The sequence below is a fragment of the Callorhinchus milii genome, unplaced genomic scaffold, assembly GCF_018977255.1.
Source record: "Callorhinchus milii isolate IMCB2004 unplaced genomic scaffold, IMCB_Cmil_1.0 Scaffold6, whole genome shotgun sequence".
NCBI lineage: Eukaryota > Metazoa > Chordata > Chondrichthyes > Chimaeriformes > Callorhinchidae > Callorhinchus > Callorhinchus milii.
The window spans coordinates 23,349,596-23,370,418 of record NW_024704747.1 but is presented as its reverse complement, the minus strand read 5'-3'; the positions used below and the strand labels follow the sequence as shown (position 1 = coordinate 23,370,418).

The 20,823-nt window shown below is 42.4% G+C and overlaps 1 protein-coding gene across 5 annotated transcripts in view; it reads left to right on the top strand.

Annotated features, from left to right (window-relative positions):
• Positions 1-2,596: 2,596 nt before the first annotated feature.
• gulp1b (GULP PTB domain containing engulfment adaptor 1b) overlaps positions 2,597-20,823 on the top strand; it is a 123,831-nt gene continuing 105,604 nt past the window's right edge. For all 5 annotated transcript variants that reach the window (XM_042336099.1, XM_042336097.1, XM_042336101.1 and 2 more), the window contains exon 1: positions 2,597-2,700. The gene's annotated coding sequence lies outside the window, so the exon portion shown is untranslated. The remainder of the gene's footprint in view (positions 2,701-20,823) is intronic.

The following is a 20,823-nucleotide window of genomic DNA, read 5'->3' as shown; positions in this document are numbered from 1 at the left end:
TTACCCATGATTGACAATGGGAAGATATAGTGGATTTCTCAATAAATATATTCCTTTCTCTACACTATAAAAATGTTGTGGTGTACCAAATTAATAAACTGGATCAACCTTTAAGTTTCAGTTTTAATAAAATACTGGCCAGGAGTTCCATGATATCTTGTTGGACCTTGTACAATTGTCACCTCAGCGACTGACTGTAACTATTATACGGTGTTATATAATACTGGAGCTGCAGCAATGATTTTTTTTTAATGATGCAAAGAGGCAGCAGAGAATTCAGTACTCGATGTTGCGACGTGGAAATAACATCAGTAAGTGAGAAGGCAGCACAAAGGTGTGAACTTTTAGTACAAACCAGTTTAATACAGAGGTAAAAGATACTTGAAGGTAAAGGAGGAAATGGTGAAGACGGCAAAGGCTGAAGATATTAAACTTAATAATAATAATCCTTGCATTTGATATAGCGCTTTTCACTCTTCGAGACGTCTCAAAACGCTTCACAGAATATACTGTAAAGTGAATTGACTGTATATCTGTGGGCGAAACGCGGCAGCCAATTGCACACAGCAGTGTCCCACAAACAGTCATGGATTGAAGTGACCAATTTATTATTGTTTTTTTTCTTGAGGGATTATTATCAGGCAAGTGGAGTAAGGAAACTTGCCCAAGGTTTCACCCTGGCAGGAATCGAACCCAGGTCTCTCGTTTGTGAGGCGAGCTGTCTAACGACTGAGCTACACGACTCCATGTTAAAGGTTTACCGGCTATTAATAGTTTATCAAGAGCAGGCATGTTGGGGTGCAATTACTCACAGAAAACAGAATTTGAAATATGAATCTTCTTTCGCCTGCCAAGTGAACTCTTAGGTTCTTATTAGAAAATAATATCTGGGGATTAAATATATAATTTGGGACATGGCATGCGACTGCCAGGATGGTGGGAGGCGAACTGGATGGACATTGGTCTTCTTTCGCCTAGCGAATTCTTATGCTCTTATGATCGTAACCAACAACAACAACTTGCATTTATCCAGCTCCCTTCGCGTGGGTTATCGTCCCGCAGCGCTTCAAATATGGAGTCCCAATGGTTTCGCCTTTCCATCCAACAACAACAACAACAAAATTACATTTGTATAGCGCCTTTCATATCGGGGAAGACGTCCCAAGGCGCTGGACAGACAGTTACGGACCCGAGCTGAGGGTTGAGGTGGGGGAGGGGGGAGGGCAGAGGGTGGAAGCAGGGAGATTGAAAGCACGGTTGAAGAGGAGGGTCTTGAAGGTGACGAGGGAGGGGCCGAGACGGAGGGACTGCGGGATGGAGTTCCAGAGGGTGGGTGCAGAGTGGCGGAAGTCCCGCCCGCCGATAGTGGGGAGAGCGAGGCGGGGGACGTGAAGCTGAGCGGAGGGAGCAAACAGGATGGCAGGGGGTTAGGAGGTCGGAGAGGTGGGTTGGTGGGAGCGAGACCACGGAGGGCTTTGAAGGTGAGGACCAGGATCTTGAACTGCATCCTCCGCGCGATGGGAAGCCGGTGCGGTGCTCACAACCCGACCGACCCTTTTGCCCCCTTGGAAAGGCTGCATTGATGTCACACAAGAGCAGTCAGAGAAAAAAAAAGCCTTCACTGTTTTGCACCAGGGACAGATGCGAAACACTGAGAAGTAAAAAAAAATCACACCAGCAGCTGCTGTCACACTCTGCACAGAGTGAGTGAGAGAGAGAGGGGATCTGACTAACAGCTCGAATGCAATACCATTTCTTTTATTATTATTATTATTTGCATTTAATAGGCATCAAATGGGCTCTGGGGGACCCGAGCTGCAGGAATAACTCCCCCAGGCCAACCTGACATGTGTCCTGGAGTGCCTTTCCCTTTAAAGGGAGATGCCATCGTCTCTTTTAAACCAGGAGCCTTCCTCACCGCTTATTGTAGACAACGCAGACCTGCCAGGGAGGGCAGGGAGGGCAAGGGAGGTAAGGGAGGGCAGGGCAGGAAGGGGAGGGCAGGCAGGGGGCAGGGGAGGGGAGGCAAGGGAGGGCAAGGGAGGGCAGGCAGGCAGGGAGGGAGGGAGGGAGGGCAGGGGAGGCAAGGAAGGGCAGGGGAGGGCAGGCAGGGGAGGACAGGCAGGGAGGGAGGGCAGGGGGAGGGCAGGCAGGGAGGGCAGGGAGGGCAGGCAGGGGAGGGCAGGGCAGGCAGGCAGGGAAGGGAGGGCAGGGGAGGGAGGGAGGGAGGGCAGGGCAGGCAGGGAGGGCAGAGGAGGGGAGGGGAGGCAAGGAAGGGCAGGGGAGGGCAGGCAGGGGAGGGGAGGGCAGGCAAGGCAGGGGGCAGGCAGGGGAGGGAGGGCAGCGGAGGGAGGGCAGGGCAGGCAGGGAGGGAGGGCAGGGAGGGCAGGCAGGCAGGGAGGAGGGGAGGGAGGGCAGGGGGCAGGCAGGGAGGGCAGGGGAGGGAGGGCAGGCAAGGCAGGGGGGAGGCAGGGGAGGGAGGGCAGGCAGGCAGGGAGGGGGAGGGCAGGGAAGGCAGTGCGTCACTCAAGTTTCCAGCAGAGCTCAAGGCACTCTCACTCTCTCTCACTCACTCATTCACTCACTCACTCCACTCAGGAGAGAGAGAAAGAAAGAGAAAGAAAGAGAGAGAGAGAGAAAAACAGCAACAACCGATCACTGTGAGTCCCTTTCTGGACACCCACATCAGTCTGGAGGAAGGTAGGCAGGGGCTGTCTTGCAACTTTTTTGGGGGGGTTTGGGTTTGTGTGTGTGTGGTGTGTGTGTGTGGTGTGTGGGGTGTGTGTGTGTGTGGGGTGTGTGTGTGTGTGGGTGTGTGCGTGTGTGGGTGTGTGTGTGTGGGGGTGGTGTGTGTGGGGGTGTGTGTGTGGGGTGTGTGGTGGTGTGTGTGTGGTGTGTTGGGGTGGTGTGTGTGTGTGGTGGGGTGTGTGTGTGTGTGGGGTGTGTGTGTGTGGTGGGGGGGTGTGTGTGTGTGGGGTGTGTGGGGTGTGTGTGTGGGGTGGTGTGTGGTGGGTGGGGTGTGGTGTGGTGGGGTGTGTGTGTGGTGGGGTGTGTGTGTGGGGTGTGTGTGTGGGGGTGTGTGTGTGGGGTGTGTGTGTGTGGGGGGTGTATGTGTGTGGGGTGTGTGGGTGGTGTGTGTGTGGGGGGGGTGTGTGTGGGGGGTGTGGGGTGTGTGTGTGGGTGTGTGTGTGGTGGGGTGTGTGTGTGTGTGGGTGTGTGTGTGTGGTGGGGTGTGTGTGTGTGGTGGGGTGTGTGTGTGTGTGGGTGTGTGTGTGTGGTGGGGTGTGTGTGTGTGTGGTGGGGTGTGTGTGTGTGTGGGTGTGTGTGTGTGGTGGGGTGTGTGTGTGTGTGGTGGGGTGTGTGTGTGTGTGGTGGGGGTGTGTGTGTGGTGGGGTGTGTGTGTGTGTGGGTGTGTGTGTGGGGGGGTGTGTGTGTGGGGTGGGGGTGTGGGGTGTGTGTGTGGTGGGGTGTGTGTGTGGTGGGGTGTGTGTGTGTGTGGGTGTGTGTGTGGGGGGGGTGTATGTGTGTGTGTGGTGTGTGTGTGGGAGTGTATGTGTGTGGTGTGTGTGGGGGGGGGTGTGGGTGTGTATGTGTGTGGGGTGTGTGTATGTGTGTGTGGGGGGGTGTGTGTGTGTGTGTGTGGTGGGGTGGGGTGTGTGTGTGTGTGTGTGGGGTGGGGGGTGGGGTGTGTGTGTGTGTGTGTGGTGGGGGGTGGGGTGTGTGTGTGTTTTTTTGCAAAGTAGGTGTTAAAGGTTATGGACTCAGTTTGGGAAACGTCTGTGGGGCTTTTGCAGAGGGCAATAGGCGTGAACTGCCCCACAGCTTTTTCTGTGTGTGTGTCTGTGAGAGTTTGTCTGTGTGAGTGTGTCTCTGTGTGTGACAGTGCGTCTGTGAGTGTGAGTGAGCGTGTGTGTGTGTATGAGTGTGTCTGTGTGTGATGTGTGTATGTGAGTGAGTGTGTGTGTATATGAGTGTGTGTATATGAGTGTGTGTGTGTATGAGTGTGTGTGTATATGAGTGTGTGTATGAGTGTGTGTGTGTATACATGAGTGTGTATATGAGTGTGTGTATGTGAGTGTGTGTGTATATGAGTGTGTCTGTGTGTGATGTGTGTATGTGAGTGAGTGTGTGTACATGAGTGTGTGTATGTGAGTGTGTGTGTGTATGAGTGTGTCTGTGTGTGTATGTGAGTGTGTGTGTATGAGTGTGTCTGTGTGTGTATGTGAGTGTGTGCATGTATGTGATCACTGACTGATTGACTGGCTGATCATGTGTGTTACTCACACACAGACATTGCCAGCCCCTGCCAGCCCCACACATCATATGACATGGTCCATCCAACACCTTTTCACTCTTCTTCACTTATTCCTGTCAACCTGAAAAAAAGGCTGGAGACCCCACCACTGTTCTCTCTCTCTCTTCCCCCCTCCCCTCCCATCCTCCCCCCCCACCTCCCCTCCCATCCTCCCCCCCTCCCCTCCCAGTGAGTGTGTGTGTGTGGGAGAGATAGAGAGAGGGGGGGGGGGGGGGGGGAGAGAGTGTATGTGTGTATGTGTGGGAGAGGGTGTTTCAGAGAGTGAGTGTGTGTGTGTGTGTGAGAGAAAGAGAGGGAGAGTGTGTGTGAGTGAGAGTGTGTGTGAGAGAGAGTGTTTGAGAGTGAGTGTGAGTGAGAAAGAGAGTGAGTGTGAGTGAGAAAGAGAGAGAGGGAGAGAGTGTTTGAGAGAGTGTGAGCCAGAAAGAGAGGGAGTGTGTGAGAGAGGGAGAGGAATGTGTGTGTGTGGGAGGGGAAGGGGGGAGGGTGTTTGAGAGAGAGAGAGTGTGTGTGTGTGTGAGAGAAAGAGAGGGAGAGTGTTTGAGAGAGAGTGTGAGTGAGAAAGAGAGTGAGTGCGTGAGAAAGAGTGTGAGAGTGTTTGTGTGTGCGTGTGCGTAGAAGTTATAATAATAATAATAATAATAATCCTTGCATTTGATAACTTCTCCCTGCTTTCTCCTCCTGGTTGAAACTTCCCCTTGGCCTGAAACCCGTGCCTTTCTCAGCGGGGAAATGACAGGGGAATGTGTAATAATCTGCTGCATCTGTGTGCAAGGAGTTTAAGGAAACTGTGGCTCCAGTTTGGTCGCTGCTCAGTGCTCAGCTCAGTGAATTGTAAAGTAGCCAGAGCTCCTCATCCTCATCTCATCCTCCCCAACAGCAAAGCGTTTCAGTCATTTCATCTGCAAGAACATTGTCCAGCAAAGAAACTGGCTCAGGATTTGTTTCTCTCCTTCCCTCCCCCAAATACAAGAGTATTTGTGTTTCTCATGTGTGTGTGTGTGTGTGTGTGTATGTGTGGCATATGGATACGACTGAATCCAGATACGCCTTTGAGGAGCACAAATTAAAAGGTGTATATATATATATATATTTTTTCTTTTTGTCCATCAGGATTATTCACGTGAAATCTCAATGCCCCACTGCGTGCCGGCTCGCTTCACCGTTTCGAAATATACCTTTATTTTAAAATTAATAAAGGAAAACAAAATAATCTGTTGGCAAACAACTTGTGAAGGACTTGGTATTTCACGTGAATCTAGTATTTCAGTGGTCCAGGGTCATTTTGTATCATGAGTGAGGAAGAAAAATATATAAAGTATAGTTTTGAATGTTTTTTTTCAAAGAAAATCTAGCCCACATAACCTGTATTTTATTTTTGTTTTCTGAAATGAGGAAGTTTTGGTTTCTGGTTGTTTTCTCATTAACTTGGGGGCAATGGAGTTTCTTCTTCTGAAAGTGTTTTTGTTGTTTATACACAACAATAATTAACCATCATCTGTTTTGATACCAGTTCTGCCGTTCATAGTCCAGATACGTTAGTGCCAATGTGCAGCCATGTGTTTGTTATCACCGCATTGAAGATAATAATAACAACAATAATAATCCTTGCATTTGATATAGCGCCTTATCACGTCTTCGGTGTGTCCCAAAGCACTTCACAGAATATATTGTAAAGTGAATTGTCTGTATGTTTTGTGGACGAAACAAGATCGGAAACCGCCGAGTCAGGTGTGGGTCAGTCCTGAAGTGAGGATGATCACCCAGTGAGAGATTGTTTTGCATTGTTTTGCCTCTGATGTGAAGTTAGGTATAAACTTCCCTCGTGTTTAATAAACAAATGCTGCAATACAAAATTACATTTGTGTAGCGCCTTTCAAGTCAGGAAACAACAACCTGTATTTACGTTGTGGGCTCGACACAGAGTAGCGGCTCGGATATTCTGGTAGCATGAGCTCATTTGTCAATTTCCTCTTATTGAAAACAGCCACTGTGGTGGGAGTCTGGTGTACGTTGCCTGTCTGCACAGTACAGTACCCGGTTCCACTGATGTGTGTGAAAAAGCAGGACAAGTCTAACTCGCTCCCTGTATGCATCACTGCTCAACTGCTGTTGACACAGCACTGACAGTGAGTGAATGTGAAGACAGGCTCATCTGTTATAAAGCGCAATACTATAGTTGCAATTTAAAAAAAATACCTTGGTGATGTTTGTCAATTTCTTATTGAAACCTCCTCGCTTCCCAATTGGTAGAATCTGGTGTCTGTTGCTGATACTGCACAGTATTTTGTTTCGCTGCATGATGATTGATGTGAGATGTAGAGTCCAGATAGTACGGTACTGGGAGGAGCACTCCACTGTTAGAGGTGCCATCTTTTGGATGCGATATTAAACCGAGGTTCCATCTGCCTGTTCAGATGTTAAAGAACCTGTGATACTATTCTGATATCCTGGCCCACAATTCCCCCGGATCAAATTGGTCGTTCACTTCATGTCTGTTTTTGAGACATTGTGTGCAAATTAGCTGACACATTTGCCCACAAAAATATACATAGTCACTACACTTTAACTATAAATCCTGTGAAGTGCTTGAGATGTCCTCACGATGGGAAAGGTGCTGTAACATATGCAAGGTTCATTATTATTGCTTCTAAAATTGTTGCATAACCAATTAAAGGAATTAAATGACTTTATGACTTCAGTCCATCCTGATTACAACAACAACAACAACAAGATTCCATTTATAAAGCGCCTTTCACATCAGGAGGACGTCCCAAGGCGCTGCACAGTTGGGTCATGACCCGAGCAGGGGGAAATGGTCAGGGTGAGGGGAGGGAAGGGAGGGAGGAGGGGGGAAATGGTCAGGGTGAGGGGAGGGAAGGGAGGGAGCGAGGAGGGGGAAGAGAGTCGAGAGGGGAGCTGAAGGCTCGGTCAAAGAGAAAGGTTTTGAGACCGGCCTTGAAGGAGGAAAGGGAGGAGGCGGCGAAGGCACTGGGGGATGGAGTTCCAGAGCCTGGGGGCTGAGAGGCTGAAGGCCCGACCACCGATGGTAGGGCGGTTGGGGCGGGGGACGTGGAGCAGACCGGAGCCAGAGGAACGGAGGGTACGGGCAGGTAGATAGGGGGATAGTAGGTTGGAGAGGTAGGAGGGAGCGAGGCCGTGAATGGCCTTGTAGGTGAGGATGAGGATCTTGAAATCAATTACAGTTTGTTCCCTGTACAAATTGTTAACCATTGTAAAGTGGTACTTGCTCATTGCATGGGAAGCTTTCAGCATGTATAATAGCGCAGGGGATTGTTCTGTATAGAAACAAATGTGAATTATGTTGCATTCAAGGAGCCTTATGGAAATTGACCTAATAAGCAATGTCTAAGGGTATCGATTTTTAAAAGCAGCATCACAGGTAGAACAGACCATTGAAAGAATAAGTTGGGTGACTTTTTAATATACAGAGCTATTGAATTAAAAAATAAGGATATGAGGATGAATTGTTACAAAATAGAGGTCAGCTGCAACTGGAATATTGTGTACCTTTTTGAGCATCACACCTTAGAAAATCTATTAAGCCTCAGAGAGGTACAGGTAGAATCACAAGGATATTACTGAATGTGAATATAAGGGGAAATAGTTGTGAGTAAAGATTAGGGGACAGATAGCTCGATTGGAGGAGCAAACACTGACACTATTACTAGGGGTCGAATGTCTTTCTGTCATGTCACAGATTTCTATGGTTGCTTGTCTAAAAAGAGTTTGTATGCGACAGAGGGGATTCATGGCAGAAATTGAAGGATTTGTGGAAAATGATAAAGTGTCAAATGACATTACAGCACTTGCAATTCAATAACAAGAGGTGACTTATTATGCATGTTACTATTCCCTTTATAAACCATGACATCGGATGATTCATTCTGAGAGCTAGTACCTTCATGTCTCACCTCAGCTTGTAACTCTGGAACAAAATGTGGTGAATCGTGTATAAATGTAGCTGAGGACAAACCAGGATAGTCATATTGAGAAAGTTCTGCAGCGGGAGACTAAGTTTAAAAATGTTTGGGAGGACAGGAGGGAGAGCTCCACTTGGCAGAAAGAACAGAACAATTGATTGGTGATGGGGGAGGTGAAGCCATTAAACTTCTGTACAGCTTCGCAAAGACTTTTTAAAAAAAAAACTTTTTCCACTTTGTTGCTGTCTTTTGAACAAGCAGTTTATGTTTTACTAGGTGGCAGTCTATTCCTTAAGTTAAGAAGTCCGTGGGTTAAATCGTTACTCTTAATGCCATTTAGCAGGAGATTTTCCTGGCTGTTTATCAAGTCTTGTGTTTTAGCACAATAGCCTTACATGAATCCACCTCACTAGTTCCCTTCAGTGATTTAGAAGAATTGGATTATGCCCCTATCCCGTTGCTTTTCTAAGAAGAACTTGTTTTGTCCCTCAGTAAATCTTCGTAGCTTGTTAATTTATGTCCTGGCACCATTTTGTTTCTTTTTAATTGTTTATGAAATGGCATAGTCTTGAAAATCACAAAGATCAAAACTGGACCAAGTGTGTGTTTTTTTACCAACGCTGCACAGTGTTTGTATTATGGGATAGTTATTGGGTTTGCCTACATACTCTGTTAATCTGGTTATATATTGTATGGTACTTTAAATGTTTGGCCAACCGCCGTTAGTCAAATCAAACCCTTTTCCCATGGCGTTGACGTTGATTGATACACTTCACCGTGTAACCGTCTTACAATAAGCATCATCTAGATTTTTCAATATTATACTTGTCATTCACTCACTGATTTGCCAAGTGAAGATCTATAAGAGTGATCTTCGTCTCTTTGAAAGATATCAGCACAATTTAGTACAGTCCATTTAGAGATATTCTGTCATGGTGACATGGCAAAAGAGACCAAATTGTTTTACTAGAATACCTGTACAGATGGTTAAGTGAGCGCCATCTGCTGGGACAACAATATTTAAGTTTTTAAGGGTTCAAGGAGTCCTAGTAATAGTCCAGATCTGTAGTCAGAACAATAAGACCCTAAGCACTCGAATAACATACTAAAGTGGAGTCCTGTAGCTCAGTGGTTAGAGCACTCGCTTTGCAAGCGAGAGACCTGAGTTCAATTCCAGGCAGAGGGCGAAACCTTGGGCAAGTTTCCTTACTCCACACAGAGCCTAATAATAATCCTTCCAAAAAACCCCAAAACAATAAGAAATTGGTCATTTTCAATCCACGACTGTTTGTGGAACATTGCTGTGCGCAATTGGCTGCCGCGTTCGCCCACAAATATACAGTCAATTCACTTTACAGTGTGTTCTGTGAAGCGCTTTGGGACGTTCTCCCGACGTGAAAAGCGCTATATCAAATGCAAGGATTATTATTATTATTATTATAAAGGTTCTGCTTACATTTAATTAAAGAGGAAAGCCTTAGAACTGTCCTCGATCCCTATTGAATTGGAATACCCAACATTACTTGTTAAACAATAATAATCCTATCAAATAATCCTTGCATTTGATATCTTGATCACATTATTGTAATGTTGTCTCAAAGCACTTCACAGGAATTAGTCTAATGTGTAGTGCCTATGCATTTGCATGCAAATGTAGCACAATGGCACGATAAGGCGCTATATCAAATGCAAGGATTATTATTATTAAGAATGTCCCCTACACAGCCATGAAATGAATGATCAATTTTACCTGGAGCATTGTTAGACAGTGATATCAGGAGAAAATCCCTTCTCTGCTCAACGAACATAATAATAATAATCCTTGCATTTGACATAGCTCCTTATCACGTCTTTGAGACGTCTCAAAGCGTTTCACAGCGTATGCTGTAAAGTGCATTTACTGTATATTTTGTGGGTGAACTAATGCCACAGGATCTTTAACATCTGCATCTTAGAGTCGGGGGTGAGAATGGTACCAACAGAATGATGGTGATGGGTTAACTGGAATAAGAAAAGGTTAATTCTTCAGTCATCCAGTTAGCCAATTCCTCTTCAACATGCTTATTAAGGCATAATTGCCTCTCTGTGGGCAAAAGGTAAATGAAGGTGTCAATTTCACAGGTGATTCAACCACATTTAACCCCAGAAGGAGAATTTAAAAAAAAGTTTCTTTTTTAAAAAAAATTCATTTCCTTTGATTTTTTTTTCTCGACTGGATAGTATAATTTATACAAGACCTTTAGTTCTCCCCCGTCGCCCCCTCCTCCCAAAATAACCCAGCAAGCTGTTTCTCATTTCTCAATGTTCCACTTCTTACTTTTGATGCTTGCACTTGGCTGATCCCATGTTTCCTCATGCTGTGTTTTTCCAAAACTTTCGATATGAATCTGGGAGTGTTCAAATGGATCGACTCAATAGTTTTCTCCTCTTTTGATTGAATATTTTATGGAACCATCTAAATGAGCAGCTCACCTGTCAGAATTGCATGTGTGGGTACAGTTTTCAATACAGTACATTTGGTTGTAGACTCTGTGATCACACCTGGCACTGGCGTATTTTAGTTGCAGTGTAGTCGAATAGAAGTAGAACAACATTTTAGGTTAGCAAATGGTAATCTGAACATTAATGGAATAATTGTTGGACGATATCCTTATCCCAGTCTCCTGCAGTACCAATTTTCTTTTCTGCTTTGGGCCTTGGTCTTTTATGTCTCCTGTCTGCATTCATTTTCCTTTGCTTTGATTTACTTTTGCTTCGTTTCTACTCTTGATTTTCCACCAGCGCTCAAATGTCATGTTGATATCGAAGGATCACTTCAATTGGAGGTGGGTCCGCAAGGTATTGAGTTGCTGCTGCTGCTATGTGGCATTTGTTGAGATTACTCTGTTTACGCTGCAACATAGACTGGAGAAACAAATGTGCGTGTGTGTGTGTGTGTGCACAAAGCCACAAATTGCTGAGTGGCATCTTGCATATGGGCGAAGTACATACTGTTCCATAATAACAGCAAGAAATTGCATTTGTATAGCGCCTTTCACATCAGGAGGACGTCCCAAGGCGCTGGACAGACAGGGATCCACGCCCGAGCTGGTGGTTGGGATCAAGAGGGGTGGAGGGCGGGGAGTGTAGGGGTAGGAGGTGACCTTAATGTGAAAAACACATCACTGGCCTGAATGATAATGATGAGCTAATTTTTTTTAACTGAAATTTTAGTTTCTTAACCTTTCCTTTAAATTTATTTTCTTCTCCATTTCCCCCACCCCTGCACCCCACTAAAGTGAACGCAGTTTAATACAGCGCATTTGCTAGGACTCTTAAGGCAAATGTCACAAAGTGTTGTGTGTGGATTGCACGTTTTGGATAATGTCGGCAGGGTTTCTCTGTTTCATGTCTTATTTACACTTTATAGCAATAAGTATATGTGCAATAAAAACTGCTCACCATGGCATCTTAACCTGGAAGGTGCAATGCAAATTATATTGTACAAGGCAGGTTGCAATCTTGTGGACCCTAACAACCGCCTTAAAACCAGGCTCCACTCTAGTAACACATTATAATCCTGCATTTGATATCGCACCTTATCACGTCTTCGAGACGTCTCAAAGCGCTTCACAGAATATACTGTAAAGTGAATTGACTGTATATTTGTGGGCGAAACGTGGCAGCCAATTGCGCACAGCAGTATCCCACAAACAGTCGGGGGTTGAAGTGACCAATTTTATTATTTCTTGAGAGGTTATTATTAGGTGTGTGGCGTAAGAAAACTTGCCCAGGGTTTCACCCTGCTGGGTATCGAACCCAGGTCTCTAGCTTGCGAGGCGAGTGCTCTAACCCCTGAGCTTCAGGACTCCTGTAGCTGAATTTAATACAGGAAACGAAAACCAGGCGCACTGAACTGTAAACATGTTAATGTCAGAGTATTATTTATACTGTGTACAATTTAACAGTTTAGTAATGCTTGACTTTGCAATTGTTAAAATCTTTGACTTAACAAACTGGAACAACTGTACTGGATGCTTTCATCAGTTCTCACATGTCATTTGTGCACCAAATTGGTGGGAGACTATCATTTGGTACAATGACTTGTGCAAACTCCAATATCTCCACTGGAATCTGACACCTCAAGGACAGTTTCAAGCATGAGGTGCTTTCTCATCAAGTGAGTTTCAGTGATTGGATCCTGAATACAGCACCCTCTCAAAACATTAGATACTGTATGTCCAGTATATTACTTAATGTCAAAATAATGTGTTTTTTTCCCCAGTCAGTGTGGTGGTGAAACACTTACAAGTTAAAAGCTGGATTTTTCTCTCGCGAATGAGTAGTCCTTGTTTATGATCACTTGATCTATGATTAATATCAGTGCATGCCGCCTGTGGCATTATGCGCAAATTATTAATTAGCTGCGTAATGGGGAAATAATGTAACCTGCTTTGAATTATACGAACTTCTAGTTGCTTTGACAGACGGAATGTTCGATTGGGCTGATTTGGTGCAGTAGCTAAGCAACTAAGATGATTCCTGCAAATCCCTCTGATCACAGGTTTGAGTTTCTGGTTGGCCTGACTCTTAATCTGTAGCCAGACGTGTAGCTTGAGTTTCCACTGTTGTTAGGGGGACCATTGTGTGGAAACTTACAATCTCCTGTGAGTTACTGTATAAAGTCTGCTTCACTCGCAGAATAAACAAAGCAGCTTTAATTGCATTAAAGCAAATATATTAAGATCTGGCTGTAGTCAATTTAAACTGACATTAAACCACGGTCCCATCTGCCTATTCGGGTGGATATTAAAGATCCCATGGCACTAATCGAAAAGAGAAGGGAGTTTCTCTTGGTGCCCTGGCCAACAACTCCCAGATAAAATTGATTTGAATGCTCTCAAGCATGGCTAATCAAAATATTAAAACCTAATGCTTTTAATGAAGTAATGGATATTTTGGCGGAGGATCACTTATTGCCCATTATGTAGTCATGGTATGATGTATCAGCAGTCATTGGATTAACAATGGTTTGGTGTGATTGGTGAATGTGTAAGTCTTACTTTCTTGTGTGGCTTGTAAAGAATGAAAGTGAAATGGATTGTAGTTCTTGAGTTGCTGTGTATGTTTTATATTATTGTATTCTATAGTGTAGCCAGGAAAGTAGCTTTGAGCAGCACAAAAAGACATAATGAGATTGAAGCAAAATGTTCTAGTTAAGATAAATACTCCCTTCGTAATGTGACCGTATATTGTAAGTTATCAGAAACATGACCTGCTTTGTACGATATATCGTAACATATAATGAGGAACACATGGTAGCTAGTGGCTAAATATTGTGATTGGGAACATATGTTAGTCAAAGCATGTAAAGAACATATGAAGGGGGGAGGAACCCAAACTGTTGCTCATGGAAAAAATTGAACAATCCTTCGTTGCTAACTTAGTGATTGAAGAGCTTGGAGATGCTTCCCCCATGAAGGACGCTATATAAATGCAAGTTGTTGTTGTTGCTCTGTGTTTGCAGTGAACACTTAGGTACATGGTGATTGAATCAGTGGAACTGACATCTTAGAAAATGACTGCTGAATGTCACCATTGCCAGTTGACTGGTATATTAGTGCTGGAGGAAGACAAGATGATAAATGTTTCATTTATAATAATAATAATCCTTGCATTTGATATAGCGCTTTTTCATATCTTCTAGACATCTCAAGGCGCTTCACAGAATAGACTGTAAAGTGAATTGACTGTACATTTGTGAGCGAAATGCGGCAGCCAATTGCACACAGCAGTGTCAGTAAATTTAGGGTTTCAGCTTCCACCATGGTTTCGAGAATGTTAATTGTTTCAATTTTCTGGTTGCGAATGTTTAAAGTTTGCTCCCATATGTACTGCAGCCTAATGAAAATTTCATAAGCATAAACATAGAAACACAACTGCAATTTCAGATTATTGTAATTTTAGCAATAAACTCTTGCCAACAAATAATGCTAGAAATATTTCAGCAAGATAACTCTTGCCAACAAAAAAAACATTAACTAGCGAACTATTCAGCCCTTTATATTTAGTACTCTAGCACAGTAATACCATTACACTTCAGGCCCAATTTGTGGCAGATATCTGTTGTACTCGAGTAAGATTTGGATAATTTCTTTCTCTCCCCTCCATTGAAGCCTGATCATTTTGAAGAAAATATCCAATTAGTTTCCCTCTTACAATGTCTAAATCATATAGATCAGAAAGGCATTGGTTCAATTCTGAGGTTAACTTGGCACCAGTTTGGATGCTCCATTTGGCTTTAGTGCTCCAAGGCAAGGAGGGGGAAACAATATTATCCAGTTTCTTTGGTCTTCATTTCTGTTCTCCACTGCAAAGTGTATATGTGGAGGTGTCTGGGGAGAACATGCTTTGAGTAGCTGTGAGGCTCACCAAAGTCAAATTGCCCAGTGACATTCATTATCCAAGCTCAAACGTGAAGAATGGTTTAATGGGTGAGGAACTGGAGACCTACTGTTACCTGTGGTTCTATAAACCCAGGAAGAGTTGTGGTATTATGCAGTCAGTTAACAATGGTAATGACTGCCTGACAGCCAAATGAAGTTTCTGTCAAGCATGCATTTTGATGAGCTTGAAGAAATGTATTGGAACTTTACATTTTCAATATAAATAGTATATATTGAGTTGCTGTGTGTGTCTCATGGTATGTTTCATATTACCTCAACTTGGTCTCCAGCTGTTTTTTTTATTAAAGTTGTACCGGCAAAGGAGAGTGACAGAGATTTGGAAACTGTATGGTAATTACACTGGGAATTTATCAGTTAAATTAGAAGATGCTAATTTAGTTAATAATCAAGGCCACCAATATCAATACAATTCTTCAGTTTAAGGTGGAGTTATTTCACAGCAAGTTTGTTTGTTAGTTTCATTCTAAGACTTGGGAACGCTACGTATGCTGACTCAGCAATTTGGTTTACCTTAATTCTTTGCTTTCTAAAGCAGTAAAACATCACAAACTAATAATCTCTGACTTTTGAAGGAAGAGTGTGTGTGTAATTTTAAGACTGAGTGAATGTTACAATGTGTGATGTGTTAATCGCCTCTGGTGAGAACAAATCACTTGTTATCATTTTCACCTCAGTATTCCTAAAGCATTAATTACATGGAAGTGCCATGAGGTTTCATTGGAGTGATTTTGTTTTTGATGGGGTTTGGAATGCTATCAAGTGATCAAAAATAACAGAAAGATTACATTTGTATAGCGCCTTTCACAGAGAGAGTATTGTAAATGCCTATTTTGGTACAAACATGTATTCATTGGCAGTGGGATCTGGAGTGTTTTGAAATTGTTTTCTAAAGCACTTTAATAGTTAACTTTAGTTTTGTAGGCCCAGTGGGCTTCTGATCAAATTACTTTGGAAAACTTAGTTTTTGTTTTTTAAATTATATCCTAAACGTCATACAGAAGGTAATTTAATGCATGGTTGCAAATAATACATTAAAATTCTCGATTATGTTTGTACCTTATGCTGCAGTTACATGGATAAAGTTCTGACACGGTTAATTCATTGAAGTATACAGATAGGCTGAAGGTAGACTTGCAAAGAGATAGAACAGATAATTGCATTGATTCAATTACGTTCATTTTAGAGTGTGTATGTATGTGTGCAAAGAGTAAAATGAATTGCAGATGGTCATCTCACATCCATTATCACCAGTCTATTGATTTAGTTTTCTTTTGAGTAATTTTAGTAACTGAGTCAGCACTACAGATATCACGTGAAACTCAGTAGATCTTATAAGGGGTGTACGTTGGTGCACAACTTTAACTTGAACTTCAAGGAAGGTCATGTTGAGCCAAAGCATGTTGCCTTTGGCATGGGTTCAAGCTTCTCAATAGTGTTTTTCTTTTCAAAGGACAAAGCAAATCCCTACACCTCAACAGTATGTGAGGTGTAGGGTATATATCTTGGATTTTCTCCAGAAAAATAAAGTGCACTATTACATTGTTGCATTTTTAATAACAGTAAGTAACAATAATCCTATAATCGTTACATTTGTTTGGCACCTTTCATGTCAGGAGGATGTCTCAAAGAATTTACTGTAAGTGGAGTGATGTATTAATGGGTAAACACAGCAGCCCAATTACACACAGTGAGGTCCCAGAAACAGCTGTACAATGAACGATCAATTTTATTTGGGTGATTGTTGTTCAGAACACTGGGAGAAACTCCCTTCTTATAATGTTTCCATGGGATTTAATAAACTTATTAAATCAGATTGACCACAATAGATTCCTGTAATTTTTTAACAATGGTTGAATTAGAATTTCTATCTATTTCTTCTTTAGTAGAAGGTGGGAAAACAAAGCCCCATCAACAGAAGTCAATACATTTTCACGTTGTATTGTTTTAGTGTTTGGAACCATATGCCTTATTGGTTGCCATTTCCAACCATTAATATGCACAGTTCTTACTTACAGTAATATTTTGAGGTTTCCCTTTCACTTTTTCATACCCATCACACACAGATAGACACGAGGGAAGTGTATTCCCACCAATTAAAATTTAGATACTGGGTATAATAATATGCAGCAATTTCCAACAGGATTCATTAATTATGCAACCAGAAATACTTCATGTTTCAACAATAACTAAATTTATTAATTAGTGGCAGCTTGCTCTAAATAATGATGATGTTGGAATGGAGTTCCCATGTTCGAGTTCAAGTAACTATAAAGTGCATCAAAAAATGCTGGATATTTGACCCCAAAGATGTAGGCTTTGCAGGCTTTAATTTTACAGCTTCTATGTCCTTTTTGATTGAGTTTTAAGTGTGCTGCATTAGGGGGAGTGTGAATCCTAGGAACTGTCTTAAGACTGCTCCAAACTCATCTGTCAACTGAGCTTCATTTGGCAGCAGACATGTGAAACTTTCATCCCATCAGTTCGGGCAAAATTGAAAGCCACTCATTTGAAGAATGGTACTTGAGTGCATGAGTTCCACTCGATCTGTAGTGTAAGGATGTTCCAAATCTTTGATTAATGAGATTAAAATCACTTGTTTTTCTACCTTTAACAAATTTAATGTGATCTGTTTGCTTCATTTTAAATTCGCCTACAAATACTGCCCCGACTCTTTATAATTAAACCCTGTGAAGTGCTTTGAGATGTGACAAGTCTTATATCAAGTGCAAGGATTATTAATTACTGTATTAGAGTACTTCATGGACCTTTAGAGGTAGGTAAGCTACAAGCTTTATTCTGTTCCTTGGCCCCAATATGTTGAATATTTTATTGCAGTTATATCCAGTGTCTGTGTAAGAGACATGATGAAATAATTCTTCAGTGAAGCATTAATAAAGGCAGATAAATAATAAAGGCAGAGACCTCCTGCTGTTCTGCATTATCTTACATGGAACAAGTTTGATGCAGTGGAGACCAGTGGTCCATGACCATTCCATGCTGCTTTTCTGCCTTCCTGTTTTTCGAGTGATATTGCCACGGAATTTAACCGATCAGAGGGATTCAAACTGAGACGATAGCCATTGCTGTAGCTCTTTGAAGAACGAGATATGTTGAAAACTGACAGCGTCATTAGTTTAGATCTTGGGTGTGAAATCTGTGTTTAGTGGGCTATAAATGCCATTGTAATCAGTGCCATCCTTAACGAAATGTGCGGCTTATTTATCTTGGTACTGTAAGAAACAGTTGGTCTGCTTATTGTACACTTCAGAGCACTAGGTAATCCTTTGCCCTTGGTGTGTGGTTTTTTTTTGGGGGGTGGGGGTGAGGAAGGATTTACTATGTAAATCCTGAGGCAACCCACAAGGTTCTGGAGTTTGCTTCACAGATATTCAGAAGAGCCGTTTGCCACTTTTGATATCCCTGAAGCTCCTGTTTCTGTAACTGATTGATTTTAACCATCCATTGCCCCTTCTAATGATTCCTATTTTTAACGAACGGCTGCCAGCAGCATTCCATTATTCAAAGTCTCAAATCCCACTGGATGCAATTTACTTGATTGTGCCCCACAGGAGTGTGCCGATCAGTAAACTATTGATTACTTAACTCCAGTGCTATTTTTCCAAGACCTTTTCAGTTTTTTAAAAAAAAAACTAGCTTTTGTTGCTTCAAAAGCCTGAAGAGGTGCAGAATGAGATCACGTCTGACATTGCAGAAGGGGGGTTTCGTTCACTTGTAGGCAAGCTCAGGTATTCAAAGTTGTTTTGTGAGTTCAGCAGTCGTGATTCATATCTAATGCTGCTTTCCTGTGATTGAATGTTACTATATGTTCTACATGTTAATCTTAAATTGCCTCGGCATTCTTTAGAGCATTTCATTTAGCTGCTTGTGCCTCTAGAATAATGAATAATGAATGGCATCTGGGTTTATAGGGTTTTCTACACATTAATTTGCTTTATTAGAGAATTAGCTGTAGGCAGATTAGCAATCAAGTACAAAGGTCGTCTGACTGGATTTTACATGTGAGCTTTCAGCCCTTACTGAGAAAGGGGATTTCTTTGCAAATTTACCTTTGTTTTGAGAAACCTATTTGTTTAGTTCTCATGTCCATCTTCTCAAACAGTTCTCAAACGTTCTATTTCCGACACTACATTAAGATCTCAAGTAGCTGGCAAATGATCTTCACGAATAAAAATAACTGCCTCGATGAGAGTAAAGATAGTGTTTACTTGTGATGGCACTTCAAAATGTATTAGAGTAATAAGGCAATATAAAAATGCAATTTCTTTAAAGATGCTGATATTTGATTTTTTGCAGAGAGAAGAATCTCTTCAATCCATTTTTTGTAAACTCTTAACTCTTTTCAGAATTGTATTCTGATTAGTTGGAGGAAATGCTTCAGCAAGTTTGCGCATTAAATAGGATAATCTAATGGAATTTTTATTACAATGTGTCAATGGCTTCATCATGCGATATTTAACAGGGATTCTTGCCTTTTTTTAATAAAAAAACTAGAGAATAGTTCTACTGTTTAGTTCCTAACACAAATTAATTGTTAATCTAGAATGTGTAAAATGTTTTGAATGCAGAAAGATTTTATGGAGAATTAGATAAATGTGATGGGAGAACAGGCCCATCAATCTACACTTTATAATGTTTTATTCTCGTGCTCAGCGAATGCTGAATAGAGTCTACAACACTGAAATGGATCATTTGCCCAACTAGTTTTTGCCAGTGTTTATACTCGACATGAGCCTCCCCCTATTCCTTCTCTCTCATGCATGCATTCTTTGAATAGTGACGTATTTGCAATGAATAGTTACCTTTCCATTTTTATTTCTATTGCTCATCTATTAGCGCCTACTAGCGGACATTACTACAAGGTTAAAAATTCCATTCATCATTATGCATAGTACCTTTGATGTCGGCCGTTTATATGATTCCCGTGCTACAAAATAGCTGACTTTCAGATCATCAGGACACTGCCAATGTCATTTCCTGGGTGTGGGTTGAAAATGATGCTGCTGGCTGACCTGATGACTTGGAATTTGGTCATATTTTGACTTGCTGGCCAGGGTATGAGAAACTGACTGTTTGGAAATGTACTGTATTTATTTTTAGCTTTGTTGACTGAACAGCTTCAGTGAATGATTAATAATTGTACTGAAAAAAATTCCAGCTCCAATTCTGCCAATGGATATTTCATTGGTGACGTGCATTTACCATGCAGCCCGTTAACTAAAATAGTCCTGAAGTTTTCGAATCACAAAAAAAAGTCACAAACCAATTTGTTAGTGAAGTGTTCCGGATTGTGTTCTTGCTTAAGTAAGATGTCAGGAAGACTTCTTGAGTTGAGCAAGAGGATCAAAAGTTAAATTAAATTCCAACTGTTTTTTTGCTGAATCAAATTCCCAATTTTCAGTGCTGTGTGTTGTGTGTGTGTGTGTGCACACATATTTACCTGTCGGGTAATGTCCTGGATTCATTGCCTGTAAGCTGATCAATGAGTAGTGTTTCTGGAAGAAAGTTATTTTGCATGCCTAGCAGTGCAAAGTAGCTTAAATGACCTGATACAATTATTGGCATGACTACTGAAGCATCCTGGGTTAATGATTCTACAGATGTTAATTCAGCTCCGGGTGCTGTCAATCTTGTTGACTTAGTCCAAATGAGCCTTATATCATGATATTAGCACTTATTGCTCTATTCGCAGTCACTCCCCACCCATCCAATCAACTCCATTCTCCAAAACATTAACCAGGCTTGAACTCTGCAGTCTGACTTTTTGTGTAAAGGCTCCAAACAGCCATAACCTTCATTACGAAACTTTGGCTTCTAATACCTTAAGAGCTGGAAGTGAAGGTCTTTAACCTTCAAATACTTCCATGGACACACTCCATTTTAACGATAAAATTCTTCAGCTACTTTTGTGTCTGTACCTTTCACAATTAGGGGTGGTCTGTTTGTGGAGTCCTGTAGCTCAGTGGTTAGAGCACTCGCTTTGCAAGTGAGAGACCCGAGTTCAATTCCAGGCAGGGCGAAACCTTGGGCAAGTTTCCTTACTCTACACGCCTAATAATAATCCCTCCAAAAACCAAAAACAATAATAAATTGGTCATTTTCA